Source organism: Halictus rubicundus, chromosome 3 (genome assembly GCF_050948215.1).
Source record: "Halictus rubicundus isolate RS-2024b chromosome 3, iyHalRubi1_principal, whole genome shotgun sequence".
Taxonomy (NCBI): domain Eukaryota; kingdom Metazoa; phylum Arthropoda; class Insecta; order Hymenoptera; family Halictidae; genus Halictus; species Halictus rubicundus.
Window position 1 is genome coordinate 10,349,738 of NC_135151.1, and position 24,256 is coordinate 10,373,993.

At 41.8% G+C, this 24,256-nt stretch overlaps 1 long non-coding RNA gene across 1 annotated transcript in view; it reads right to left on the reverse strand.

The window, feature by feature from the left end:
- LOC143352662 (uncharacterized) overlaps positions 1-24,256 on the reverse strand; it is a 607,068-nt gene that overhangs the window by 281,450 nt on the left and 301,362 nt on the right. The window lies entirely within an intron of this gene.

Below are 24,256 nucleotides of genomic sequence, written 5' to 3' on the forward strand. Positions count from 1 at the left end.
CAGCTTAAGCATTCCAAATTGCAAACACGAAAACGCGAAACTCGATTCCAACGATTTGCTCGGAAAAATATACGGTGAAATTCCTGCGACAAAAATATCGTTTTTCATGCAATAGAATTTCTGTGGAACGGGATTTCCATGTAACGATAAATATCGGGGCTTTTTCCTCATACGCTCTTTTATTTCTATTTTTTGCCGTACCGTTTATCTTGACTTCCGCAAATATTTCCGCTATTTTTTTATCGCTCAAAAACCAATAAAATCCTCACCATCTTTCGGAAAGCAATTTATGTGAAAGCTTGTTGATCAAAGCTGTCTTCCTTAAGATTTCAATGTTGTCGTCGTATTGTTTGAAAAACAAAATGTTTGCGAGGAATACGAATAAATAAATTACCGTCCCCGCTACAATTAATTTACCTTGATTGCAATCGAGCGTCTATGTTTCCAAAAATCGAGAATAAAACGTTCGAATCTAAAAATTCATAAAAACATTAAAATGGTAATGTGAAGGTAGGCAAAAAATGTGTAAAGTAAAATACACCCACAAGAGTTTCAAGCAGAGTAGCAATACTGAAAACCGTCACCAATCGAATTTCTCTGTACTATAGTGGTGGGGGGCAAACGAAAACGGGGTTCGGCACGGAAACAAATTTTGAAGCGCAATATCGCCGCCCTTGTATTAAATTACGGGCCAAGTAAATTCTCGTTCGACCGTGAGCTCTCGCACCCCCTGCCCCCGCGCAACACGTACGTACTATGCTATAGTTCTAGCATTGGAAAGAGATCGACGCACGCGACATTACCACGAGGTCGCTTGTCGTATACTTCCTCCGTCCCCCGTATCTTTCCACTCCACGGGGTGGAGATACAGGAAAACGGAAAATAGCGACGGAGTTGATAGTTGGACGCGAAAAACATTCCACGAGCGATTCACGGACGACCAATTACGTCGCGGGAACTGCCATCCATTAAAGTCCCCCTCATACTGTCCCTATTAGTTTCCTCGTTTTTTCCTGCCTGTTCCCAACCCTTTACTGCCAACCCCCTACCCCCTCCACCCAAGCTATCGTTTCACTCGATCGGCCGGATTAATTGCGAACTGATAGTTTGTTACGATACAACGGCAGGAAATTACGCGCGGTCCGTAATTGCGGCGAATTCATTTTTGATGGGCCACGTTGCGGAGACCGTGGATCCTTTTTGTGTTTGCAGGGGTATTTGCAAAAGTAATGACAGAAGTTCGCTTTCTATTTTACGATTTTTCTGATCGAACTGTTTTTTTCAAGTGGACTGTTTCAGTAATGGGCAAGCTTTAAAGAATTTATCGGAAAGATTATTCGTGATAGGATTCGATCAATTTTGCACGAATATGAAAGTTATTCTACTGGGAATTTTTGACCACTTGTCAAAAAAAGAATTTAATTTCTCATCGTATAGCCATTGGATACGAAGGCATATAGTAAATATAAATTTTCTTTCTCTTCTAGGAAATTCTGAACTGCAAAGAAGTTCCAATGACTGTAACTGTAAAATAAATTGTAGTATAAGGAGTTAATTGTTTCTGGAAAAATGAGGTTGAAAAAATATTGTTTTTCTATTTCGATTTATGTTGTCATGTAGAGTTACCATGTACACGACGATTTTTATCATTGCACTTGTCTTGAATTTTCCACGTTGTAGAGACGAATAATTACGACAGACGCTCGAGTAGTGTAATCGAATCATTTTTGCCAGGGGTAGTAGCCTACAAATTTAGATCCTTATCATGTTGTTGCGAGTTCGGGGAATCTTCGATAAATAAAGCGTATTGAATATTGCGTCATCCCACAACACAACACATATGGACACTCGTAACAGTATGATTCCGTCGAGAATAACAATCCCTAGAGTTTCTAACAAGAGTCATCATCAGAGACGTCGGGGAATTTTCATTTTTGAAATTCCGGAGACTGAACTGAAATGAATCCGTGGAAAGGCGAATGGCAAGTCTGCTCGATGATTAAAATTCGCGTAAAGCAGTTAAGCTTTCGCGGTTTAGAGCGACATTTTTACATTCGGACGAAAATCAAGGGGATTTTTTGTCAAAGGGATAATGTAAAACGGGGCACAAAAATTGGAACGGCGTAAAACGAACGGCTAGAAATGCAATCTTACTTCGGGAAATATTTTCCCTCGTTATCAGGCGGATTCGACGATTTCACCCCCTCCCCCTCTACCCCTCTCCCTCCTCCTTGTCACCCACCCGAGTCAACGGTTGCACCGTAATTACGATGAACTCTTTACCGGGCACACTCGTTGATTCTCTTCCGACAGACGAATCGAGTTTCCACTCGAGCCTCCAATGGCTCACTCGAAATCGACCTGTTTCGAACACATTCAATCGAGTTGGCCGTTTTCCACCCCTACGTTGCCCCGTTTATTTTTCTCCTTTTTTTTCGCGGCCGCCCTTGTAACCGAGTCACTCGTTTGCGAATTACCTTTGATGTTCCCTCAAGCCCGACGCGCAGTGAAAATTTCCTCTGACAAAAATTGTTCGCTGAAATATCATAATCCTGTCAAACGTAATGATATTTCGAACCGTCGATGAAATTAATTGCCACGCTTCGAAATCCCATTCTCGTCGCTCGTTTCGGAAAGACTAGCATTTGACACCGGTCCCGCGAGCACGAAATTGGTTGACATGAATATTTTTCGTTACGTCAATATTTTCAACGATACAAATAGTAGCGTTCAAAAATTTTGTTCGATGCACGCGAATTATTGACCTGAACTACTTTGATGTCTTCGATGAAATAATTCGGCGAATATAGAAATTAATGGACAATTTTTAATGCTGGGGACAACCGAGGAGTCGAGGTCCTTTATGCGTTTTCTCTCGACGTAGAACTTTCTCGCCAGCCTTCGTAAGGGATGCAGTTACAAGTGACACCGTGTAAGGCGTTCACCGACGACAGTAAGTGGTTCGCAGATGCACTACATCGGATGAAACTGCGTTTTACAGCAATGGACCGGTATTCGATTTCTGTATTCATGACCGTAGCTCGCGCGAGCAGCGTAAACGTACCAGCCAGCAGGGTGCAAGCTCCGCTTTTGTAACGATCGGACAAAGACTGAGCCGCGGGACACAGCTTGTCGATCATTATTCATAGTTCTCCATTCTCAGTTACTTTACTTTCGAACGAAACACACTGTTCGCAAGGCAGGGCATTTTAGAGGAGAAAAATGCTCGCTAGTTGCGATTTCAGCTCCGTCACGATTTTTAATTTACATCTAATAAACTAATTGACTAATTTCGATGAAATTTTCAGTATACGTACACACATGTAACTTATATGAATCTACAAAATCAATTTATTAAATTTTCGTTACTACCCCAAATAAAAAAGTTGTGAAAAGCATTTTTTTTTGCAGTTCCAACAAAACGCAATTTTTCCAAAATCTTTATTACACCCCATCTAGCAAACCAGTCCAAGTTTGGCAGAAAAACTGAAATCGTCTGGTCCATTTATAAAAATGTTTTAAAGTGTGTACCATCAATTATGTTACTGACTGTGTAAAAGAAGCCAGTTATTTTGATTACCCCAGTGGCTGTTGCGTTGAATTAACTACACTTTTATCATACGTTATAAAATTTTATTTAAAAAAGTTCACCTCTAAAAATCAAGGTATGCCAAAGTAATTCGGCCAACTCAAAATATTTTTCGGTACAGGCCACCAAGGCTATGAACAAGTTAAGCTTAATTAAATAAAATATAGATCCAGTATATGCCGAAGCAGTAAAGTGAACTCTTACACTTCGAACGTAATAAAGTATTGTCGTAAAACGTTCTTGCAAAGAAAAATTAAGTAATTTTCTCTGGCAAGATTAACCAGTAATTGGTCGGGTGGTTTACGAGTGTACTCAAACTTTTTTCTTCAAGCAATAACAGTTTGAAGTTTTCTACAGACCAGGATACTCAATCTGTGATATGGTTGTGACACAAATTACGTCACTGAGATTTCCTTTGTAATAAATGAGACCATCTTTTGGAGAGGTTCCTGAAGTGTTTAGGACACTCCAGAGATGCGGAGAGAATTAGAAACTAGGCAAACAGGTAGTCACAAATGTTTCATTCAGGGGCCAAAAATAACAGTTATTCTACAATTTTCTACGATAAAAATCATTGATAAAAAGTTGAATATTATTGAAATTTAAGATAATCTACAGAAAATATAAAGAAAAATATTCGAAGAACAAAATGATTAAAAAATATCGATTTAAATACTTTTTGGTTACAAATAACAGTTGGATCCTCCTCCATAACTGTTATCGACGAAGAAAAACGGTTTCGATTGCTCAAAGCAGTTATCGATGAGAGAAGTTCATTTTGATCGCTCATAATAGTTACCAATGAGAGAAGTTCATAATAATTATTGATGAGAAAATTCATTTCAGTTGCTTATTCAATGAGTTCTTTAGTCTTTTTCAAATGGAGCAAGACAGTGAAATTCATTGAGAAGGTTTCGTACAACAACACGAATCAACAAAAGCATAGGAACAATAAAAAATCTATATACATAGTTATGGTCCCTGGTTTCATTCGTAAGGAACGTATTGAGTGAAAATAGAAACAACCGAAAACTTCAAACGAAGAGGACATTCAGTTCTATGCGACTCCTTCGTTTCGTGCACTTGCAAAAAGCATTGGATCTTGCATAAAGATTCACATTGTAATAAATCTATTCAATTAGTATCGCGTACGTTATCACAGGAAACCTCAACGGAAATCCACAAGCAAACATTGATCCAGAAGATCTTCGATTCTAAACCCAGGGCGCGTTCGCGATTTGAAGTGTGCGAAGACGGAACCGGCGGCAGTCGCAGGTGTTTCCCGGCGTAAATTCCAGGTAGGGAAAAGGCTGGAAGTCCCCGGAGCATAATTCGCAGCGGCAAGACTATGGGTTCCCGTGCGAGGGGGCTTGTTCATCTGGGCGAACGGGGCTCCGGCGCTTATTTAAGCGGAGTTTAAGTGGCTGGTCGCTCTCGGTCGCGGCCGCACCTGCTCGTAATTGTCCTGATATTTGCCCTCTGGCCCCGGGGGGCCGTTCTCCGCGGTTCCATCTGGAGCTTATTTATTAATTGACCCTAAATTCCGGCGCCGAAGTGCATCCGGCCCGGTGGTTCTCGGGGACCGGAGCCGAGCCGAGCGGAGCGGAGAGAGGGAGAGAGGGAAAGAGAGAGAGAGAGAGCCCAAGCCGGGTGTTCATCGGCTCGTGAAACGTTGGAAGGAGGAAGAAGTTGAATGGGGTGATAATGAGCGTGATAAAAGTGAGCACTCTCGGGAGCCGAGTGCTGGAACGCTCTGATTTCGGGATAGAACCTGGAAACCGGATATCGCGGCCCCTGCGTTTTTCGATGCTTATCGCGGCTAGTATTCGCTATAATTGCGCCGCCATGACTGTGAATGGGGTTTCTGGGACATTAACGCATTGCTGACAGGAGGCGCTGCACAGTGTGCCGTTTCTCTAAAATAGGTGTGCCGTTTCTGTAATTAATTGAAATATTTTTAATGTTAATGTTCGATTTTAACCCTTAGCACTCGAATGGTGCCTGCGAGGCACCACTAAAAATTGCTGTGTCATTATTCAAAATATTTTTTACATTATTAAATTTGTTTGTATTTAATAAATTACTAAACATTTCGGTATATTACGAGTAAGTTGCATCATTCTCGTATGTATAAGATGAAAAATATATATATAGACTGGCAATATTCTAGCTCGGAAGAAATGTTTCGTTTTGGAGTTGAAATAGCTTCGTGTGCAAAGGGTTAAAATGTAAATGTTCTAAAGCGTTTCGATCAAGAAATACTATTACAGTCTACAGGTTTATTATAGATCACTTTCACTTACAAAACTGATCCTTAAAATCCTTTTTCGTGGGTGACCTGAATAAATAAATGCAACAGCTTCTTCGCAACAAATCACTGAAACGAATCACTGATTATTTATTTCTTGTTATCTTTAATTGTATCGGAAATGTTACACTGAATCCATTCCTTTTTTCCTTATTGTCATTCTTTTTTCTCCAGCTACGATTTTTAGCAAATAATTTAAGAGGATTCTATATAAACATATAGAATCGGTTTTCGTGATATAAACATTTTAATCTGACGCAGTATTGCTATTTTGATCGCGGCGCAGCGCAACACGCATATTTCGCGATTAATGCATATTTTCATCGAGTGTTCATTTGTAGTTAATTACAGGAAAGATGATGTAATAAATAACACGGGAACGGCGTTGGAAGGAGAAACATTTGCATCGTGAATCGTCCGAATATTTCAATTCCAACGCCACTCGGCAGTAACAGCCGGACGGCCGATATTTTTCGCACACTTATCTCAACTTCATACCTATGGATGCTGTCCCTTGGGGTCGAATATTTTCGAGAACCGCAGAGCTTTCAATTTCGCGAGTAAAGCGACCCCGGTAGGAGGATTCTTGACGGGTCGCGGTTTTGACTTTTCAATAATCGGGGAGCCGCGTCGATATGCAAATTCCCCAATTTCATCGGAGCTGCAAGATGGAGCACGCCGGCCCGAGATAAATCACTGGGGTCAGTTTCGAACAGACAGATTCATCCTGATAAATTCCGATCGCGGTCCATGCCGGCGCAAGTTGACAAAGATCAAAATACACATGGAAAATTCGTTCGAGTAAAGTTTGTAGCATAAATCAGCGAAAGGGGAATTTTTATTTTCGAGTAGATACAGTTCAATTTGTTTCAGACAAATAAAAGGATTTTAACAAAAGTTCGTCCGCCGCATTCTTTAATTTCCGAACGATGCAGCTTTTCGCACCAAAGAATTTCCGGAACGTACACACGAAGAAACGTATTGCAAAATAAATGAGCCTGTGTATTAACGCAACGTTCTCTCGCAGAATGCATTTCGAGGAGAGAGAACGCGCGAGCGATTTAATGAAAAAGTCGAATCAGAGCTCGAAAAAATGCGAGAACACGCCCGCGAATGATACGAAGTCGTCGGTCGATTATGATCGCGAAAAACGGCGACGGAACGCGGAAAATTCGAGCGGATCGCGATCCCACGCTCGATTTTCCGGGGGCGAAATTTTCGCGCCGGATCCACGTGCCGAAAACGGAAACTTTGCGGGACTCGGGAAATTGTGCATGAACCGCCGGGCGCGTTCTGTTCTGCAATTATTCGTCGGTTGTCCTGCACGCCATCGGAGCGATTCAGGCTTTCCGGAATTTTCGAGAGAATCGAAATTTTCCGAGCCGAGAGCATATCGCGTGGGTATATCGCTTCTGCATTCAGCGGAAGAGACTCACCATTACGTTCGCTCCGTTTTCCGTTGAAAGGAATTCGTCGAGCTGTGGATAATCCGTGAGCGAAATTATGGGAAACATCCTGCAGATGTTCTACGTAAGACTCTGGCACGACCTCCGAGAACTATGCGAAACACTTTAGTATTGCTCCGAGGGCTATTTAGCGGAAGTTTCCGGAAACTTTACGGATAATGAACTATTCGAAAATAATATTAACGCGCTGGTGGTTTCAGCATCTCGGCAGTTTGTAGAAAAATGGTCGTTCTCTTCCCAGCAATAGTAAACAGGCGCGTCGACACTAGATTTACGGAACCCGTCAAAATGACGGATTCTAAATTGAAGAGCTTAGGGCAGAGAATGGTCAGATCGATTTCAACGTGACTGCGAAAGAACAAATTTTCTCGACAGTTCGGTGCAACAAATTGTCATATCATGAGACGTTGGTGACTGTTTGTTGCTCTGAACGAGATGAAATTCTCCCAAAAATTTATTGTGATTCGTACAGATAAGTTCAGAGCAACGAACGGTTAACTATTTAAACTTTTGATTTATTTTCTAAAAACAGTAGAAAACAATTAACTGTATATTTACGTTATTGAACAGAATTTTATATTTTATTTAACATAATTTCATAACTAGAAATTTTTTTGCAAGAAGTTATATTTATTACTATCATCTTCACAGCCACGATTCAGTTTTCGACAAAAACCTTAACGTACCGATGATATGTATTTAGTAGTAATATTATTGAATACATTTTATTGCAAATTGTAATACAGTAATTATAGAACAAAATTATAAAAATAAATTTACTAAAACATTGTTGTTTGCATTCACAAGGATCGCCGAATTGCCTTGCTAGTTTTTCTTTATTACGCACAGTACCTAGTATAACTTCAACATCCTTGAAATCTCAAAAAATATAACCTTGAACAAATTTGTTTGCCTGTCATAATATTTGCCCCTCTGAACCAACTAATGTTTTCCTCTGAAATTTTCTTCTTTTCTTCTTTAGATGGTCGACACCCTGCATTGCAATATAAATCGATTTTTTAAGGACAAATTAACTCAATTCTAGCTACGTCGAACATATTGAACCACATTATTACAATTTTAGTCCACGAACTTGTTTTACTGTTTTAAAGAAAGACTGTTCAATTAGCAATTTCTTCAAACACCATTTTTTCGCCACGAACTTTAACATTTCACGAATCGGTAGATTCATGAATTGGAATTGAGTGTACAAATTTTCGTGTACATATTATTTTCGAGCTTTAAAGAAGAACTTTCTCGACGGATACATCTCTGAAGACGATTCGTCGGGCAACAACTGTTCCGCTTCGTCAAACGGAATTCGCGGGGAGCCGATTTCGCGAAGTTACACGGGCAGACACGCAATTCCGTAAGTGGTGTAAGCGAACGCGTCTCGGGAAACTCGATGCCGACACTCCGCCCGCGAAATCTGTCGCCGAATCCGTGCGCAGCAATTCTCGAACTCCCTCTGCTCGAAGGCGGACACATGTAAACAGCCGTACCTATCCCAGACGGTCGGCTAACGTGTATCCTGCATCCCAGAAGGATTCGTTTATCCCGTAAGTAAATTCCACGATACGGTTCGTTTTCGTAGCAGACCTGGGTATCGCAACGCGTCCCGCAACCCTTGTAATCGAATACCCGCCGAGATTACACAGGTTCGGAGATAATTCGATTTTCACCCTCCGTATGCTATTCTCCTACCACCCTTTGAACGTCCTGCTTGCCATAAAAATCATCGCTGCGATCGATACACACAAACCCATTCAGCATCGTCTGCTGAAAGAATTTTTCTCATCTGTATATGAATCTCTATTAATATTCTCCGAAGTTATTCTCGTGAGGATGAATTGTTGTACGTATTATGAGTAGACTGGGGATCTTTATAAAATAAAAATGGTCCAAGTCGACTATAAGAAATGAAAAATGTCTCTTTCCAATAATTTTAGTAAGTCGAAATAGACGTGTAAAATAAACGATACCGCTAAAATGTTTTAATAAAAATGTGAAAAATAAATTCACAGTTGTTTACAGAAATAGACAACACTTTGTTAGCAAATACTAGAAAAATCGCAGGTTGGAGCATCGTGCATCGCAGAGTCGAACGAGCTCGGGCCGGCCGGGCTCTGGCGATTTTTCCGGGGTTGCAAAAAAAGACGACGGTATTAATGTTTAAATAGAAACCGACTAACTTCCGACTGGAACGTGTTGGCGGCACCGTGAAATTTCTGGGCTTCCGAGAGCGGACATGGTCGAGATTCGACTAGGTTCGCCGCAATCAGCGCGCGAGCAGCGTATCGTGAAAAAGCGCGTTTGCAACCGGACGCACTCGCGCTTGCTCGTACCGTCGCGGCGCGCCGATGCGATGGAACGAAAAACGAGGAGAACGAGAGATCGATCGGGCACGATCGGTTAACGAATTTCGTGCGGAGCCAGCCCGATTGAAAAATTCGATTCCGCGGCGCGGCTCGCGATAGGAAGAAAAATAAGCCGGCTAAACGCCGCCGCGCCGGGGCATTTTCTAGCTCCCGGACTACTCTCTTTCGCTCCCCAGCGGAGCAAGGTTAATCACTGGACGCGGCGCGAGTATCATTTTTCTTCTTCCTTTTTCCGTCGGGGTGGGGGACGGGGGCAGAGCACAGATAAAAAATTTTCAACGGTCCGGTGGCGTTCTTTCGCGCGATTTACAGAGGACCCGGCTGCACAGTGATTCATTCGTGGTATCAATCGCGGCCGGCACAAACGCACACGGTTCGCGGTGTTTTCTACCTCAGACAACCGGTGTGCACGCGGAACGGTATCCTTCCAGGATAATGGCGCCGTAAGGATAACGTATTATACGCCGGCGAGCATTAACTGACCAACCGTGCCGCGATTTCAGCGACGATGATCGCGAGCGCTCATTTGTTCTCTCTTTGATAATCTTAATGAGTTGAAAATAATACATTGGCACTGTAAAGTTCTTTTAATCTTCCTACTGTTTTAAATTGCACCAGCTCGTTTCTGTCGTAAATGCAAGAGACAGTAGAGACTGTTAACTTTTATATAACGTAAAAATTGTTTGCGTGCATTACCAGACACAGGAACTACTTATACATTTATGAATTTCCTCAATTATTGTAATAAGTGGGAAATAGTACAATAATACTATTCAGTTTTGTCTTATATGCAGCAAATCCGCAGTCAACTATAAAGCAACACATACTTTTAACTCTGAGTACTAAATCTAGTATGTTCAATATAAATTGATTTAAAATTGAAGAATTAAGATATGTATTTTTCACATAACTGGCAAAATGTTAAATGACGACAGCGATATTTTAAATCAAAACGAGCATCGCGGGGGAGCGATGAATACTGAATAATATTATCTAACAGACGGTTAAGGTTTTCTCGATATATGTCAACAACACGGGTCTTGCCAGCGACAAATATCGTCCAGGAGATACTATTATTCTTTGATCCACGTGATCGTCGTACCCGACCCGTATTATGTTTACACTAATCGGCGTCCGAGGCCTCTCGATCTTCGGGGCCCCTCATGCGGTATACCCTGTGATAGTGGGGATAGTTATGCGACTTCTATCAGCTAAGTATTTGCGACATATATCGGGAGAAGACTATACCGTGCACCACCAGGTTACCACCAGGTTAAATTCTCATGCAGAATTTACGCCTACATGTAGTACGAACTGTTTTCATGATTTTTCTTTATTAACTACTACTAGGTTTATGGAACCCGTCAAAATGACAGGTTCAAATATTTTTAATTTAAAATTATTAAGATTCTAAGGATGCATAAGTTGGCGAGAAATTATTTAGCCTTTGGGCATATATTATTTTTAAAATATTGCTAGAAATGTGGGTGGCACGTTCTTGCTATTTTTATAAAGTAATGCAAAATAGTCACTTTTAGTGCTCCGTAAACCTAGTGTTAAGTTAATAATTCCGATTCAATTCTTCAGTGCCAATACATGTTGTGTCAATAACTGTACCAAATCTGCCAATGACTGCACTATTTGTCTTACGATTGTTATTCACTGAATATACTTTGTAATAAAAGATTTATGACTCGTAAAACTGTTTGGTTTTGCTGAAATATCTCTGTTAGCTAAAAGATTTTTACTACGATTTTAGTTTAATGTGCCAATCATTGTACAGTTTACCCTAGTCGTCACTAAATATCCGGTAACTGTACCTTTACCCTAGGTTTCGCATGAAAAAAGAAGCTTTCCAGGAGGAACGCTCTCTGTTTCATACAAGCATGCATTTCCGAAACGAAGAAACGCACCGGTTCCAGTACACCGGACATTTTTCCAGGTCTCTTGATCCAGAAACTCATCTTGATCCATCTCTCGGATACAATTCAATCACGCCTGGCCGCGCCCCGACAGTAATTTCCTTATTCGATGCTACAAGGTAAATCGAAATCGAGTTACGGAATGGATCGTCCGATGGAAGGCGATCAAGTTCCCGCGAGTAAATTGCCGGCGCTTTATAGCCGACGGTGAATCGAAATATTCCGTGCGATGCACGTGGCGGATCGTTCGTCTCTATCGCGCCGGTGTTTCTTAATCGCGGGCGAAAATGGTGTTGCATCGACGCCGAGGGTTTATGGTTATCGCGAGCGCGAGGAGGCCGCCTATGACGCCACCGGCGCGGCGGATTGAATGCTACTTAAAAACTGCTATCCAATGGAATTTACGGCACGTGAACGTACACGCCGAGTCGATTATTAATTAATATTTACTTCCAGTTTTATGGTCACTCTGAGATATTGTACGATGATTTTATTTCTCGATCGTTACGTTACGAAGCATACATACCAGCCACATTTAGTGCTAAGTAGGTTCAGTGTTCAAAATTTATTCTTGGAGACTGAAAATTGCAGCTTGCTTACATTAAAAGCCTGCCTGTTACACAGACTTTGAATTCTAAAATATCACTAATTAATTACTCGATATATCAGAATGAGGGAAACGTTAAAAATCTTCGTATTGTCAGCCTGGTGACATTTATGCACACAATACACGTATACGAAATAAACATGGTTTAAGATCAACCATTACAATCCATTCTCATTTTACTAAATCGATCCCCGGTGGATTTACCAAAAATTCAATTAAAATCATTCAAAAACACTGAGAGCACGTCTGTTTATGGTGCTTTTTAATGTCCCGGATTAATTGCTCGACGTATCAGAATAAGGGCAAGCGTTCCCAGTCACGTTCTATATTACCGTGACACCGTTAGGCGAAACTGTCGCCGCCGAGGGACCGGGAGGATAATAAAATCGGAATTGAGATAATGTTGCGTTGAGTCGAATCGCTCGGTATCGTCGTCGGTCGATTCCTTGAAGGGCGAGCGGGTATTTACGAGGCCCATATACATACAATTGTATCCTCGCATCACCCCCTGTTTGCACCGGCATGCACGGTCGCAATAAAAGGGGGTTGCCGCGAACCGGAGGGTAACGCACGGGGCGAGAGACAGAACGATCGTCGGCGCACAGGGAACGGTTATGACGCGATGCTCCATCGAATATGCATTATTCATTGTTGCCCGGTACCCTTTGTTGTCGGAACGTGTCGAGAGTAAATATTTATCCGCGGCCCTTGTACCTTGCTGCAGGTATCGAGAAGCTATCGAAAAATTCCGTGGGGGCTGATTTTTTTTCAACTCCTCCCCTGGCGTTCCGCTGAACTTCTCGCGAAACTGCCGGGCTTCTACTTTCCCACTGCCTTTTTCCCTTTCTTTTTAAAGAGACGAAACGAGCGCATTCTACTTGGTCGCTGGCAGACCGAGAAACTTCGTGCATTTGCTGGAAACTACAATTTTGACAGAATTGTAAAACCCAAAGAATTTAGTAGAACTCCACAGAATTTCGTTTGTGCCTGTCGAAGTCGAAAATTCAGTTAATTTGCATCTCTTCAACACTGAATCTTATGATGTCACTTAATATTTTCTTGTTCACAAGGAAAGGATTATATTCGAGACAGTAAATGGTATCGCCATTTGTTCGACGTGATTGGTCAATTATCTAGGATTAAATTGATAAACATAATCTGTTCATTGGGGGAAAAGTTAATAATGGTCAAAGAAACCACTGCGAATTTTATGTTCGAAATGAAATCACAGGATTTCTTCCTTTTATCTTTTAATGTGTCTTTTATTGTTTAATGTATCCCATGTGGAAGGTAGTAATCTGGAAATTCAGGCTTGAGAGTACTCCGTTGGAAATATACTAAGGGAGGTGTAAGAGCTATGCAATGTTTTTCGACGAATAAATCTTCCAACGTTTTAAGGGTTCCTTCTCGAGTCCCAAGTGTGTTGCAGTCTTTTAAGGGTGGTTGTCGGTGAACAGAGGGTAACACAAGGTTCTCCAATGGGGTCACGTGTTTTGTATCGAATGAAACTGTCTTCTGAATACCCTCGGCTTACGTAGAGGCTTCTCGTAAGAAGCTAGACCATTCCACGACCAACCCCCGCTCGGTTTCATCCCCCCAACCCCTCTAGCCAAGTTTCGCGTTCTGGAACTGCACCGTTTCTGTATTTCATGAAACTTCGGCCCTAGTCTCATTTACCGCAGTAACCCCGCATATTCGAGTAAATAGAATAACTGCAACAACAAGTAACAGCTTAACGGTCGATTAATGTCGGTGTTGTACATCGCGATCGAGAATAATCGCTTCGTCCTTTCTTAACCCCTTGCCCTACAATGTCGTGTCAGACTCATGATGAAGATTCTGAACAGAGTTTAATAAATATGTATTAGGGGGGCCCATAAGTAATCAATTATTTTGAAATCTAAAACAAACTTTGTAGTAAATTCAAGTTTTTATTTCTTAATTTATTAGATAATCTCTATCGTTATCAAGGACAGTTTGCCATCTTTTCTTCAAATTTTCGATCCCTCTCTTATAGAAATCCAGGGTTCGTGAAGCAAAATATGACTCAAGGTGCCTCCTTACATCTTTTACAGAAGCGAATGTTTTATTTCATAAATAATGCTCCAGAGATCTGAAAAGATAATAGTCAGAGGGAGCAATATCCAGTGAGTTTGGGAACCTGGAATAGAAATCCCCAAAGATTGTAGAATTGTTTCTTAAAATGAAATTATGGGGTTTTGGAATAAATTGTCGGACCTATTAAAAAATTGTAGGGTCTGTACAAATGAAACAGTGAACGAAGAAACAGTCTCCAACAGAAAAGGGAATAAAAAAAAATGAAGTAATACGTGCTACGAAGACTCGTAGTATTCACCTTTCCACAAACGTTTCAGTATAATGAAAGGTTCAGGCTGCGAAATATTTCCATGCAAACCGCAACAAACGTGATGCAACGGAACACATATATGTAACCGAAAGATGGAAATAAAGTAATTAGAAGGAGCATTCATTTTCCAGAGAGGTACACAGTATTTCAAATCCAGTACACCCTTCCGTTTATCTGATAGTATGGAACAAGTAGAGCTCACCTTGCAGTCTCTCCTTTCCCGCAGTCGTACAATTCGCTTTCGTTCTCTTTGCGCAAACACGTGACCACGGACACTGTAATTTCCTGCAGCACACCTAACCACTTTTCCTCCCCCTTCGTAACTAAACATTGCAATTTGCATTGTGTTCTCTTGATCCTTGATCTTTCGTGGAATTTCGCTACCGCCGCTTCCTATTGTTTAACACGTTACGACTGTAAGCAGACCAACCGTTCAAATTCGTTTATCAAAGCTAGTTTGCATAAACTTTTGCGGTTCGGTGATCGCCGAGTATATTTATACATTGTACTTGGCTTCTGGTTTCCACATTTTAAGCAGACAATTTTTATTTTGCATGAAAATCTACACTCTATAAATTAGATTCTCGTTGTCAATAACTATTATTCGTAACCAAAAATGAATTCCGTCATCGATAATAGTTATTAATGATCAGAAAATATTTTAGTCATTCATAATGGTTATTCGTAACCATAACAGACCAATCTTAAAATTTTTAAATTGTTTTATTTTTTGAACTATTTCTGTAATATTTATTTGACTTCCATTTCAATAAAAATTTTTTTAATGATTTTTTCGGATAAATTAAAAAATTGTTATTTTTGATCTCTGATACTTACCAAATAATTTTAAAAGAAAGAATTGAAGATTTTGGAAGAAAGAAGATCTGGAATGGAATGGAAGATTCCAGATTTTGTTCTGGATTTTGGAATGGAAGATTTTTTTTAGAATTACTGGGGAAGAAACAAAAAGCAACGCCAAATGTAACTTACCCTTAATGCAACGGATATCTTCGATTCCGTGGAACGTTCACAGTTGGACAATCAATGCGTCAAACTTCCCATGGTTCCATTATTCCCGGCAACACGCCACCGGCAAGGTGTACTTTCGAAGACGTCCGAAACTGTTCTACACTTTGGCCCCCTCGCCCTTAGTGCCCGGAGGAAACTTGCAGACCCTTTTTACCGGCTCGATGCAGCCTCGCAACGCCTGTCGCCGATGGCACCGATGCCCTCAGCTACTCGGAAATAATAAAAGAGATAAAGGGTGTGGGGGGATGGACGCGAACTTTCCCGATATCGTTCGGGGACAGAAGGCTCGGCGTGGGCGTTACCCTGTAACTTCTCCTTGTCTTTATCGGTAAACAATGTTCCCCCCTCCCCCTCCCTCCTCAAAGCTATTTCTTCGCGAGCTTCTCCTTTTTTCCGTGGTCCCAGACACCGCGCTTTTGTCTTTCAAGAATTCAATTACTCGTCGCGTTGCTCCGCTGAAACTGGACCCCGCAGTTTTTAATTAATACCTGAAATTTATGGGGGTTGATGAAAGTAGCCTATTATGGGGAGGTTTCTGAATATGGAACGGCTAAGATCTATGCAAAAAAGGGTGCCTTCTGCCCACAAATGTTGTAAGTAGTTACAGGGCTGTCGTTTATTATTATGCGCAGAAAGAAATTCGCATAAGGGTTGCTATTAATGCATTGAGAGTCGATCTTGTAAATCTGTAGGTTGGAAAACTTTTAGGTTCTGCTGTGCTTTATAATTTCTTTCGAAAAGTCAGTAACTATATATCTTGAATTATGTGTATTCAAAATCACAATTTCATAAACTTTTGGTTTTGGTTTTTGGTGATCTGTGTTAGAAGAGTAACACAATTTTTGTATGAATAAGCCCCATAATTCGTGATTTATTAGAATATATTTTTCATGTAAGGAGCACCCTGTTACCAATATGGGGAGATCGCAGTGTTTTGGTCACTTAACAATACATAAGAATCTAATGTAAGGATTTATGAAAATACACCATAATGCCATCTAATACACAAATTAGAAGCAATAAATGCAAAATGTGTTTTTTAATCTAAAATCTATAAACAATTATAAAGAACCTCACCATATTAGGCAAATTTCCTCTACTCTCGACCCCCCTAAGGAGGGGAAGAAAGCTTCGCTCTTGTCCCCCTCCCCTCGGAAGTTTTTATATTTTATGACCCGCAGGATGGGACGCGACAAACGTCGAAATTTCCCGAGGCTCGGCAGCATAAATTCTCATTCCGATTTCAAATGTCCGTTCGATCGACCCGAAACTAGGACCGTAAATCCTCGTTTCCTTGCTTCCTACGTTCGTTAGACACCGGAGCTCTAGTTACTATCCCCTTGTTCGAGAAAGGGGACACCAGAATCCCCCAGACAACGATTTCTTACGTCCACGTCCGGTTTTTGGTCCTCTACGGTGGCCGAATCTTTCTTTTAGTGTCCGATGTTCTGTGGTGCTCGATGCTATCGTTGAAAATCTTGCCATGATCCAAGCGAGTAATTAAGTAATGAAGTAATCGTAGAGTCGAACGTTTATTGTGGCGATAAAATAGATTTTTAAAGATCCTCTATCTGATTATTACAATTTCCTTAACACTTCTTTTTACACAGGATTTAGTAAACTAGTTTTGGCTGAACTTCGCGTTGGGGGACCAAACATTTTCTTCTTTTTTAAATATAGTCCTATAGATTTTGACTAGAAAATTCAAAAAATGTAAGTTTTAATGGCCGGAGTTCACTGATTCAAAAGTTATACGCGTGTAAAGTTGGTCGATTACAAGCCTTTTTGACAGGTTAGGGCGCAATAATATTGGTTTCTACTGAGCGGATGCCTTAGGCTAGGTGACAGCACAAGCACGTAGAAGCGGCGATTTTTGTATAGTAATTCGAACTCCTAGTGCTTGGTCTGCGTTAGGTCTGGGCTAGATGTTTTCTGGGTTTTTCAGAATTTAAGGTCCCGGTCTTCGTAGATTCGTGATAAGGTAGAGTGACCACATTACCGACAAGAATAGGCGAAAAATGGTTTTACGTGCCTCAACTTTTCGTCCTTATATAAGAATATTTTTCGCAGGGAAAGGGCTCATTCGAAAGAGGAAGGTTCAATCTAGCGCGCGCTGGTCACGAGCTGACGAGATTATGCAGATATTTGGTAATATGAAAAAGTCACGTGACTATCCCGGGCCCAGTATCAGGAATTCAGATTACCGCTCTAAAACGACTGCTCTTATGTGCTTGTGTTGTGACGTAGCAGCCCTGCTCGTTGCATAACGCGCAAGTAAAATCCAACATGGCGGCGCTCTAACTGATCAAAAACGCTTGAAATCGACCAACTTTACAGGCGTATAATTTTTTAATCGCTGCACTGCGACCATTAAAACTAACATTTTTGGCATTTTCTCGTCAAAGTCTAAAGTACGATATAAAAAAAAGTCGAAAATTGTTGGTCCCCCAAAGTGAAGTTTAACCCTAATTCTAACTCTAGTCATTTGGTCCACTTTAAAAAAAGTTACATTATTTCATGTGCGGTGTCTATCGTGACTGACTGTGTACAGGTTCGATCGAACTGTAACAATAGCGCGTTCTATTTCGCGACAAGGGAAAAATATCTCGTCTGGAGTATCGGGACAGAAATTCTGTTTCCATTGGTGGTAACTGGTCCCGCGACGACGACGTTCTCGTTACCCCTTCGGCGGCAAAGTACACCGTTGCCCATATACGCGGGTCGCAATCCTCTTCGGTCGAGTCGTTTCCCAGCCACGTGCTCGTCTCTCGCGGTTTTCACACGGCTCCCGTGGACGATCCAATCTGTTATCGGTGCTCGATAACTCGCCGATCATAAATTCCGTCTCTGCGAGAATTCGCTTCAGGAACGGGAACAGCTCTCGAAGGCCACCCACCGGTTTCCCTTTCCCTTTGACACACCGCCACAAAAGGGCTTGGGAAACCCGGGGAAAAAACGCGTCTGAAGACACTCGATGGCGGATACAGATGGCCCGGCCATCTTTCGAACCGATCTCCGACATCCTTCCACGGGTTCTTATCAGAAATTGTGGAATCTTCTCGAACCGGGTCTTCGATTTTACGATGAAGAAGTTCACGGGATGAAAACGTCGGCGAACAGTGAAGATATTCTCTCAAAAATGTCTTTGCGTTTCCAAAATCTGCTTGCGGAACTGTGCGCTGACTGCGACTACGTGACTACATTAAAATTTTTATTGACATCGCGAATGAGCCTCGGTGGGAAATTTTGTTGAACTTTCCTTACGAGAATTTTAAATCGTGGCAGTTCAAGTACAAATTGAGAGAAACATTGAATTCTGGTTATGCGAGGGAAGGGCGAACGCTGGATGGCGTTATAAATGACGAAGGATGAAAGGTGGATTTATTCCGGAGATATTTCAATGATACATGGGTACACTCGTCCGGATACTTTTGGACGACGGTGTACGCTTCCGGAACGAGCCGGATGAGCTTGATGGAGCGTCTTCGTCGCGTCTATTATGCAGTAAGTAGGAGAAAAGCACACTTTTCTAGAGGAGAGGAGAGTTTCGGTACGGCTGGGGGTGAGATTCCTCGCGAGACTGGGTGGAATTCGCATTTTAATCGAGCCCCGAAACGCGAAAGACCGATGGTCCCGTCGGTCGGTTAATCGCGGGAGTTTTAAAGTTTGCTCGGGCTCCTTCGGAGATTAATCTTCGGTCGGCAAGATGAGAAACGCGGAGGCGCGAACGGCTAGCTTAATTAGTCGAGGAGAAAAACGTCCCGGGGACGGATCATTTTTTCATTTCAACACTCGGAAGGATAGACCGTTCACCGTCGCAATTTTGCCGGGGTTTCTCCATCATCTGGAAGTCTGATTTATTTGAGAATTTTCTCATGCGGTTAACGAACTCTGATATCGAATGGAAATTATTTTTTCATAGAGACACAAAGAATGAGATTTTGTGATGTTTAATGAGCTAGCGGTACCAGTGTTTTTTTTTTTGTCAGTGGGAATTAGAAGTGATTTTCGATCGAAATCGTCTTGATTACTCGGTCGGGGTTGCTAGACACTAATCGAGACGATTTGCGTCGATTACTTTCCAGTGAATAAACAGCAATTTAAACAGCCGTTATAATTGTTAATCGAAACTCTGCAAACGCGTAACTCCCGGCTGCGTTTTAGTGCGCCTGATAATGAACGCGAGTTAATTGTTCGATTTAGTGACCGGCCTGGCAGGTTCCACCGAAAGCTCTTTAGGACTTTATTTGTTCTGCGCATAATAGCCACACCGGAAAATGTAATTTCGAGTTTCAATCTTGGGTTTCCACGTTATGTCGCTGTGGCAGTTTCATCCGCGATTGTGTTCGCACAAACAATTCGGCGAAATACTAAATTTAAAATTCCTCTGATTGAGTCTTCATGCTAGCCGCCGAGTAATATTTTCGGTGAAATATTTCTGACCCAATTAGATCTGTAGTTAACTGTACAAAACGCGGAGAGATTTATTTAACCTTTTCTTCTCGCAACGGAATACAACTGTCCACAAATTTAACGATTCTTAAGAAGGATTCTCGTCCTTTGGGCCACGTCCTAAGAGGTACCAATTTTTGTAGTAGTTGCCGGGGCGGTTTAGACCGTGAAAATTAGGTTACCAAGGCTTGGATAGCTCTACGGACTGACAACTTCTTGAACAATTAAGTTAGTGGTTAGGGGCAAATTGGGAGAACGCGTGGTCACACTGGGACCTCTGTTCTATAACTTAAAGGGGCGAGTTCTGTCTTCATTCTCTACCTACTCGAACCATGGGGATTTACCTGCCTGATGCACAGGTTAATAACGAACATACACGAGTTCGTTTCTTCAATTTACGGAATAAAGTAAAATCCCGTGGCTTTGATTGCACGATACGTTAAGCGTTAATCAGGATTACATCAAAGTTAAAAGATTCACCTTCTAGGAGTTAGCCACTTTCAGAACTACGTAATTTCAACAGTTGTGCTGAATTATACTAAGCTTGAGCAACTTGTGCTCCAATATTATAACTGTAATTTCAAAAATGCGATACAAAATAGAGAAAAACGATTTTTATAGTAGGCCCCCACTTTTAACCCTTTGCGGACGGGAATTTTTAGCATACACGTAGATGGGTCGAATATATTTATTTTCCTGGTGAAACGGAGTATTATACGGAGGTGTATTGTTTCGGGCGTTTGATACTCTTTGAGAGCAATGATTTTTTTTTTATATTATTCGCAGTCACCGAACGATAACGTTGCTTGGGCGACTGTCGAGAGACGTGTGTCCGCAAAGGGTTAATTCATTGCGATTTTCTCTATTCTGCTAAGTTGTGCTAACATTTTGCACAACTATTACTTCAAAAAGATAACAACGCACCATAGGGTCAGATGCACCAGTTTTTATTGTGGCAATACTGGACGATCCTCAACTGTTTTTCACGTGTATTATTTTATTTACGTGTAACAGAAGTATAAAAACTTTTTAGTGCTCCAAGTTTCTGATGAAATATTTTCGTAAGTGGTCAGTACAAATGTTATTACCTTCTCAGTATGGTATGGTGTCAACTATCAGTATCGACTTAAACAGTGACAATGGTTTCTCTTTTACGATTTTTCCTCGTGTGTTGAAAAAATTTTTTGTACTGGTTCTTGTTTCTGTATAGGTGCGTCTCTCCCTCAATTTAGGGAGTCCCACGAAGCGAGGCGACCCTCGACGTCGTCGCAAGGGTCGGTGGTCAAGGTATACTGTATTCCTATACATATGCAACGATGTTAATAAACAAATGGATATTAAATTTGTAGAAAGAAAATTGTATTGAAATACTCCAAGTTTATCACAGATTTTCAAAGTTAAAGAACGTTCGTACCGTAATTTTTCTATTTTTCCCTTGTTCGGCAATATTTCAACTTTAATTGAAAAAAAAATCAACGCTCTATCTCATTTCTGTGAAAAGTTCTAAGATTTTGACACAAACTTTGTCAGTTTTTCCCACTGTGGCGCCGCACAGTGGGCAATTTCGACGAAATCGGATTCAAAATCAAAGAACTTTCGATTGAAATGAGGTGGGGCGATGAAATTTTTTTTTAATTAAAGCTGAAAGTTTGTAGAATATGGGAAAAATAGGGAGATTATTACCATCCAATCATTTCAACGAAAAAATGACTTCATTAGTTTTTGTCACAAAAATCTATTTTTTGCAAAATCCTAAGGTCGTAGACAAATTTTGAGACCAGATTTGAAATCAGCGTGAAAAAATCTATGGGAAACGATGTATAGCATGTTAAAAAAAATTTTTTCCGCGCGTGGTATTGGAAAAACTAAAATTTTCTTGAATTTGTGCGCGTTTAACGAATTTTCTCGAGGTTAAAAAACGTTCGTACCACAATCTCTCTATTTTTCCCGTATTCTACAAAGTTGCAGCTTTCATTTAAAAAAAATTTCATCGCTCTACCTCATTCCTATCGAAAGTTCCTTGATTTTGAATCCGATTTCGTCCAAATTGACCACTGTGCGCCGCTGTGTCATAGCTGCAACCTAACCGCGTCAAAACCATAAATCCGATCCGAGCCAACGAAAACATTGCATAGAAGGTTTCGAACCATCCAGAGTCGCGACGCGGAGTAGCAAGCTAGGAAAGTATCGCCAGAGACGCGGAAACAGTGGGCGGAAAAAAGTCCGTGGAAGCAGCCCGACGATGGAAACTGGAGCGCGAGGCTCTCGAGCGGTGATACGAGCTGCATATCTCGTCCCGTTGCACGACGCATCGCGTCGCGACGCTTGCGTCCCGTTTCCCGGTTGACTCGATGCAAATGCCGATCGGGTTTGCACACGTGTAAACCGGCTAGCGACGCGCGACAGGGAAACGGCCCCCGGTAATTTTGATTACAAGTTGCAACGTGAACGAGGCCGCGTCGCGTCGCGTTGCATCGCGTTTGCATCGCGACTCAACTCGACTCGACTCGACTCAACTCGACGCGACGCGACGCGACGCAACGTTGGATGCAACACGGTACGATGCACGAGGGGAATTTGTAAGGGGCACTGACGCGTAATAGGCCACTCGAAATCCGTGTCGGTGTTAACGTTTGCGCTACAGCCAACGCTACAGCCTGCCGGGACACCGGAACGGACAATACGGCACTCGGCACCGCAATTGCGCCATCCGCGACACGACTTTCGCGACCCGCAGAATTTGCAGAGTCCCGGCTCCGCTGCCTGCCCTGTGTCGAGAATCCTTGTACCAACGTTTCGACAATGCCCGCCGACCGACGACAATCCCTGCGAATTATTACCGAACCTATGGCACTCGAGTTCCTCTCGCTACTTCGTTCCACGCTGCGTTGGGAAGGTGTAAACGACAGTATAAACATTGTTCGTCTTCACAGAACGACCGTTGCAGACCAATCTCTACAAAACGATTGTTCCGGAACGACGTTTTCAGAACGAATCATTTAGAACGACTCCTTCAGAAGGATTTTTATTATAGTATTGTACAATCTATGCAGCACGATATCCATAGAACTTATTCGAAACGACGCGACGTCTTCAGTACGACTTCTTCCAAAGGGCGTCTTTGAAACACCTTCATTACAACGACCTTCGCGAAGCGACTCTTTCAGAACGACACCTAAACATAGTTCATTTTCCAATTCACTCGGCACTACAATTGCGCCATGCGCGACACGACTCTCGCGATACGCAGAGTTTGCAGAGTACTGTCTCCGCTGCCCTCGCTGTGACAAGAACCGTTGTACCAACGTTTCGACATCGCACACGGCCCAACGACAATCCCTGCGAATTATTACCGAACCTTATGGTACTGCAGTTCCTCTCGCTACTTCGTCGCAACAGCAGGCTGCGTTGGCCAACGCGCTTTACCACCACCGAGTAGAACAGTTGTCCAGGATTTCGATGGTTACGCGATTCTTGTCACGTACCGGTTGTTCAACGGGCTCCGGAGTTTGTTCGTCGTTAACGGTTGTCTTTGATTGAATATTCATGCGTCGCTGGCCTGCCTGCTTTTGATTAGATGCGCCGCTGCGATCTTGCTTAGAACGGCTGCTGACGGTTTCTCAAAACCGGCTACGTGGCTGCGCGGAACGTGCAGCGTGGTCTGCCAACATTTTCCGGTGAAATGTTGCCGTTATTCGAGAACAAAATCATATCGTAACGATCTTTGCAGAACGATTTTTGCAGAACAATTTTTGCAGAAAGATTTTTACAGAACGATCTCGACAGAAGAATTTCTACAGAACGATCTTTGCAGAACAATTTTAGAAGAACGACGTCCCTGTTAGGGGTACCCATAAGTAATCAATTATTTGCAAAGAATTTGTTTTGCCTTTAGTTCTGTACCGATCATTGAAGAGTAAACACGTATTCCTTTACAGGTATCGGTAAAGCAGCCTGTGTTCAAAATATTCTGAAAAGTAGAATTTTTTTTGCAACCCTGTAATAAAATGGCGGCGTCCGTACGTTCCGAGGAACATATTCGTCATTGCATACTTTTTCATTTTCATGCGGGATTTAATGCAACGGTAACAACAAAGAAAATTTGCGATGTTTATGGAGATGTATTGAAGGCCAACA